The following is a 7518-nucleotide window of genomic DNA, read 5'->3' on the forward strand; positions in this document are numbered from 1 at the left end:
ATATAATTTCTCTGTATACAAGAGATTATATAATTTCTATGGTTTTAGTTAATGCACATTTTACTGGTCTGAATTTCTGGGAAATATAATATTTTCATTTTAAAAATATATAATAAATATATATTCAATAAATATTTGATATATATAGTAAAATGTATATTTTACTATATATAGTAAAATATATTACTATATTTTACTATATAGTATACTATATATAGTATATATAGTATAGTATAAATATATAGTATAATATATATAGATATATATATATATCTATATACATAGATATATATATATATAAGAGAGAGAGAGAGAGAGAGAGAGAGAGAGACTGGCAGAAAGACAAATAAATAGACATATGGAGTGAAATGAAGTACTATACCATCATAAACAAGATGATAATTTTCTGAAAATTAAAAGACTGCCTAGCATTTTTCCTCAGGGGTAAAATTGTTTAGATACTAGAGCTTTTTCAGATGGTCAAAGGGTAACAACAGCACTGAGAAATGCGTGTCAATATTATTAGAGAACATGGATCAGTTTCTGATGACCAAAGGAGATTCTAAGCAACTTTGATTACAGGATGTTTCTAGGAATAGTAAAACTAAAATATCCATAGAGAACTGCTCAGTACCAACGAAGCTGCAGGATGCTTATCTGCTGTCTTCCCCGACTGGATTAAAAACAAGGAATATCTGGCGAAACCCGCTGGGAGGATCCCCACTGGCAGGCGTGCTTAGCCACCTCGGCTCTGTGATGTCCTGAGACATGCTCCTCTGCTCTCCTTTCATGACACCAGTCTCTCTGCTCTTTCAGCTGCTCAGGATGAACTCTCAGATTTCCTCCAACAAGAGCTGGATGCAGGAGGGGAACCAGAGTGCAGTCTTTACCTTTGTCTTCTTGGGCTTCTCAGAATATCCGAAGCTCCAAGTGCCCCTGTTCCTGGTGTTCTTGACCATCTACACAATTTCTGTGCTGGAAAACCTCGGCATGATATTGATTATCAGAATCAACCCCAAACTCCACACTCCCATGTACTTTTTCCTCAGCCATTTATCCTTTGTTGATTTTTGCTATACCACCACAATTGCACCCAAACTTTTAGACCTCTTGATTGTGGAGGACTGAAGCATGTCCTTCAAAGGATGCATAGCACAGTTTTTCTTTGGCTGCACGTGTGTCATTACACAAACATTTATTTTGGCAGTGATGGCCTATGACCGGTTTGTGGCTGTTTGTAACCCCCTGCTCTACACGGTTGCTATGTCGCGAAAGCTGTGCGCTCTGCTGGTGGCTGGAAGTTACATATGGGGCGGAATCTGTTCCTCCACGCTCACGTATTTTCTCCTGGCACTATCTTACTGTGGCTCTGGGATCATCAATCACTTTTGCTGTGAGTACTCTGCCATCATCTCCGCATCCTGCTCGGATTCCTCCATCAGCCAGCTGGCGTGTTTAGTCATCTGTATGTTCATCGAGGTTTGCAGCCTGCTGATCATCCTTACCTCCTATGTCGTCATAGTCATTACAGTCATCAAGATCCCTTCTAAGGGTGGCCTCAGAAAAGCCTTCTCCACCTGTGGCTCCCACCTGGCTGCCATCGGCTTCTGCCATGGGGTCATCCTCCTTCTCTACTGTGTGCTCAAATCTAAAAGCTCCTTGCTCCTGGTCAAATTTGCCACGGTGTTGTACAGCATGGTCATCCCCATGCTAAACCCCCTTATCTACAGCCTAAGAAATAAAGATGTTAAGGAGACCTTGAGAAAGTTGGTGCACTTAAAAGTGCTTTCTCACTCATGATAGTTACACATATACATGTGTTTCTCTTCCAACTTCAAAATAACTTGAATTCAACATTGCATTGTTTTCAATTGTCTCTTCAAATAATGCTATGACATTGTTTAGAGAATTTGTGAGATTGTGATATATATATATATATATATATATATATATATGATTGTCAAATCAAGTTATAATTTAATGATCACTTATGAGTGAAGGGGAAAAAAGAGAAAGGTAATCCTGCTTTTGCCTCAACTAAAATGTAGTAGGCTAAACCATGGTCCTCTATGATGTCTGCAGTAGATATTTTAGAGCTTAAGTATTTATCTTTTATTTCAACCTTCCCTTCCTCTTCACTCTCTTCCCCTTCTCACACTTCATTTCCTTTCTACATTTTCAGTGTTCTGTCATTCTCTCTCCCAATGTGGCATCCTTACACACGAGAACTTTTTAATAATGATCTCTGTGTATACCTCCAACAAAGCGAAGGCAGAACACAAGCAACACTATTTAATTGGCATATAAGCACCTTCCACCTCCTTTGTTTGCTCTGCCTGGAGATTGTGGTATCCATAATCTTTCTCTTTACAGTTACAATCTGTACATATGGATTTTGAACATGTACCTTTAATTTTTTTCTGCATTTGAAATGCATTTAAACTAAATCTTAACATAGACATTCCATTTTATCTGACATCATTTTTAAGGATTTTGTTCACAACTGTGTTTAAGTCATAAATTGTAAATACGCTTTATTTTTTTATTGCTGAATTGTGTTCCATCAAATGAATCTCCCATAATTAGCTTATTCACACTACTGTTTATTTTTATTTGGCATTGTTTCCTTTTTAGTCTTTTATTGTAAATGCTTCTATGAACATTGTTCTGAAAGTCTGCCTTCTGTTGATTTCTGTTAATCTAATTTGAGTTATTTCCAAATTGTTAGAAAACTTGTTTGTAGAAGAAGAAATCATGTCCTTCCCAGGATGCATTGAGCAATTCTTTGTGTGCATTCTCTTGGGGGGCAGATATATTCATACCAGCAGTGGTGTGTTAAAAGTGGTTTACAGCAGTTTGTAACCCTCCTTTCCACACAGTTGCAATGTTCTAAAGCTCTCACCTTTCCATCCACTGTGACATACTCTAGGGCTTTCATCAGTTCCTTATTATCCATGTACTTGTGGTTGACTTTGTCTTTGGTGCAACTATGTTGACATATAACTTTGTGAACATAGTCCTGTTGATGCTTTTCCTCCTCTGTCCCCTAGATAATGCAGAACAGTACTTTTGCATTTGCCTTTTCTAATGAAATATGCAGGCTTTTGATCATTGTGTGCCCCATGTTTCATTTTGATCATGAAAATGCCTTCAACTGGGGGTGTTACAAACCTCCTCTACATGAGTTTTTATCATACTGTCATTGCTATGTTCATGGCACAGTCCTTTTCTTTGCTGTGTTCTTACTTCTAAAATGCAATGACTTGTTGCCAAAGTGGCCTGCCTATCATAGAGTGGCCACCCCATGCTCTGCCCACCATCTATAGCCTCAGGAGCAAGATGTGAATTGAGTCATCTGGAAGATTACCAAAACCCATTGTTACATCATAACTTTAGCGATACCAATTACTTCTGAGACTAGTAGGGCTATTGTTCAACAACAAATCAGCACATGAATCTGTAACAAATCTCCAAGCAGGATCCTGATGTCTGTTCGCCCTACTCTTTAGTACAATAACTTTCAAAAACTAGAATTATCTTGCTTAAAATCTCAGAAGACTTATATCAAATATTTGATTTAGATGTCATATTAAAGGTTTCTGTTTTACTATACCATGTCGTTGTCAGGTCAACATTAAGTTCAATTCAAATCTTGCGAAATATTAGTTTTGGGGAGTGTTATCAAAAATTATAATTTGCATAAGGACATGTGCCACATAGTGTAAAACTAGTAAGCAAAGAGCTGCTTATCATAAAAGATGAAACCTCTAAAATTATTCATATTTAGTTCCACATGGGTTGCTGGAATTGAATGTTTTGGAGGCAAACAAAAACAAAATCTTACCTATCTTTAAAATTTCAGATTTTTAAGTGGTCAAATTTTATTTGGCATTTTATGTATTTATTTTTGTTCTGTTTAGTTATAAATTCCAGTAGAGTCTATATGGTCCATTTGTATACAAAGAGTATATTTTAATCTAACTAGTATTCCAGTATAGTGGATGTACAAGATGTTGACATTCACTGTGGCGTATTTATATATGAACACAAGGAAGTTATGTCAGATTCATCCTACTGTCTTTCCTAATTCTATCCCCCTTCCCTTCCCTTCATTCCCCTTTGTCTAATCCACTGAACTTCTATTCTCCCCCCTCTCCCTATCATGCTGTGTGTTTGCATACACATATCAGAGAGAACATTTGATCTTTGGTTTTATGGGATTGGTTTATTTCAATTAGCATGAGAGTCTCCAGATCTATCCATTTACCAGCAAATGTCATAGAGGCATTCTTCTTTATGGATAAACAATATTCAGTTGTGTATACATACACCACATTTTCTTTATGCATTCATCTATTGGACACCTGAGTTGGTTTAGTTGCTTACCTATTATGGATTGAGCTGCTATGAACATTGATGTGGCTGTGTCACTGTAGTAAGCTTATTTTAGCTTTTTTGCATATGCATACTGAGGAGTGGTATAACTGGATCAGTTGGTGGTTTTATTCCCAGTTTTTTGAAGAATCTCTATCCTGCTTTCCAGAGTGGTTGCAACAATTTGCAGTTCCCCGAGAAATGTATAAGCATTCTTTTTTTTTTCTTTTTTCAAATCCTCACCAACATTTATTGTTACTTTATCTTGGTAACTGCCATTCTGACTGGCATTGTAATTCATGTTTTCTCTCTACATGCTAGCACAAGAAAATGTAGCATGTTTTATAAATATGCATCTGTCACCTAATTTTGCCATTCATGTCAATGTGATTGTGCATCAATTTTCCATCATTTTTGAAAATTTGACTAGAATAATTTTAGATGCATTTTCATTTGTGAAAAAATGTAATGGTCTCAATTATTTTTCACCCCATTTATTTTATAATCTTCAAGTGAAATAAGAATATTGAGGTAACACACACATGTTATTCAATTATCAGCTACTTTTTGATGAAAAATGTAATATGCAGTCTTTAACTACTAGATCAATGACCGAGGTAGTTCTGTTGATATGAATTGAACTGTTTTGGCTTGAGAAGGAGCTGACTCGCTCAGCTTACCTTCAACTTAAGTCTGTCTGTCATCTTTCCTGGACCATTTACCTACTTGTATTTGTTCATAGTAAAAGTTACAATAAACTTTGCCAATAAAAAGTATTACAAGTTGCTGATTGACTCTCCAGTGGTAAATTTTATGAGTCTGAACAAATAACATGGTTAAGTAAAAAAAATCAAGTGGAGAGAAAACAATCTCCCTCTTGTAGAAATAGAAAGTTATATGTCAGGGTACTGGCAGGAGTGAGGAATTAGACTCAAAATCTCCAAATTCATGAAAATTAGTATAACTCAACACATTCTTTCTTGATAGTTCCAGATGACTTAGTATGGATAAAAAATAACCCATGAATGTAACTTGATTTACTGAAGCTTTCTATTATTTTTTTTTAGTTCACTTGATTGCCTTCAATTAACAGCTCATTGAGATAAAATATAAGAACTTCTCTTGTCTTTGTTTCTTGACCACCATGTAGCATAGAGAACAGGGAACATACCCATACATCTTAGGTTCACTCTAACCTATTAGGAGATACCTGTTTTCCCTGAGATTTCTTTTTTCTACCAAATAAAACTTGAAAAAAATCTTCCTATAACACTATCTCAAAACACATGCCTTATACACTTACCATTTAGATATATTCAACACTTATTGAATATTGCAATATTTAAAAAATCACCTCAGATTTTAATTTTCAGTCAACCATAGATTACAATTTAATTTCCAGTGTATTAGATTATAAAATGCATAGGTGAGTGTACATATTTTATTAAAGATTTTTGAAATTTTTATGTCTAATTTTGTATAATTTTACAAATTTATAGAGAAGTGTTTTTCAATACACATGTATTTAACATAGTGGTCAAATTCATGCATGTAAAGTATTTGTCACTCAAACATTTGTATAACATTAATCTTTACATTTTTATGTTTTTTTGTGTGTGTAAAAAGTCATGTCTTCTGATGATGATACATTTATCTACTTATATAGCATCTCCCTCCCTATCATTTGTTTAAATGTATGTATGTATTACCAGCTATACCTCTTAAAATTTATATGTGATCAAATATGAAAAAGATTATAATATCTCATTATAATTTCAAAATTATTTGATGTTTCACTAAAACACAGTTTTTGTTTTCATGTGAATATCCTTTATCAAATCGAGTCACTTCTTATCGTTTTGACTGAAGAACTACATGGATTGCTGTTATATTTTTAAAGGAATAGTTTCTGAAAATATTAATATCACATGTCTTTACAATCTCAATCTGTTTGGATTTAGTGGTGTGTAAGTTAACACTAATTGATTGATAATTATTATTATCATGGAAAATTTATTGAAATTCCAAGAAGGTATGGACCACATATTCTGGAGACTGAGTGTACTAGATTTATTATCCTTGTCTACTTTCATATTTTATTTCATTAGCGTCCTTTTCACTGGGGACGAATCTACTTCTTAAACAAATATTTTCTTTCTTTTGAAAATTGTTTTCTATTGTTAAAATATTTTTATCAATAAGACTGGGTCCATTTAAATTTTCTTATAATTTGAGTCATACTTCCTAGATCATATTTCTTCGTTTTTGGGGGAGGGAAAGGCCTGGGATTGAACACAGGGGCACTTGACCACTGAGCCACATCCCCTGCCCTATTTTGTGTTTTATTTAGAGATAGGGTCTCACAGGGGCACTTGACCACTGAGCCACATCCCCAGCCCTATTTTGTGTTTTATTTAGAGATAGGGCCTCACTGAGTTGCTTAGCACCTCGCTTTTGCTGAGGTTGATTTGAACTCTTGATCCTCCTGCCTTAGCCTCCTGAACTGTTGGATTATAGGTGTGAGCCACCCCACCCAGCTACATGTATATATATATTTTTGTAAACTGTCATTTATTTATTTACTTATTTTCTGTATTTGCTGTGGGAATGAAAATGACACATAGTATAACCAAGTCCATTTTCTATTGGTTGCATGACATCTTTCTTCAAAGGCGATCTACCACTGACCTACAGTGAAGTTTTCACTTTTCATTTTGAGACAGGGTCTCCCGAAGTTACCATGACTTGTCTCCAACGTGCAATCCTCATCCCTCTGCCTCCAGAGTTGGTTATATGGATGTGAGCCACCTTGCCAGATGACATCTTTCTTTTAAATAAATCTTATCATCAATTATACAGAATCTCATTGAGATATTTCTACATTTTAACTGAAGCAGAGAACATCTAATCCACAGTTAAGACCTGTACTTCCCATCTGTTTATGTGATACATGTCCTGCTTCATTATTAATAGAGCCAGTGAGTGGGTTTTGGAATCTAAAAGCATGCTCATAGTTTATTTAAATTATGAATTAAAACCAAAAGAAAACCACATATTGGATGATGAAAAGAAGTGAAAACCATATACCCAGATTTCCTAAGCAAAACCTGCATATCAGGCGGGAAGCGCCTTTCCAGGCTAGCT

The 7518-nt window shown here is 35.1% G+C and overlaps 1 pseudogene across 1 annotated transcript; it reads left to right on the top strand.

Moving 5' to 3' along the window:
* The first annotated feature begins 657 nt into the window (after positions 1 to 657).
* Positions 658 to 1800, top strand: LOC306638889 (olfactory receptor 1165-like; annotated as a pseudogene). The gene has a single exon. The product of its transcript is annotated as an olfactory receptor 1165-like (transcript).
* Positions 1801 to 7518: the final 5718 nt, after the last annotated feature.

Source organism: Sciurus vulgaris, assembly GCF_902686455.1.
Source record: "Sciurus vulgaris genome assembly, chromosome: 11".
NCBI lineage: Eukaryota > Metazoa > Chordata > Mammalia > Rodentia > Sciuridae > Sciurus > Sciurus vulgaris.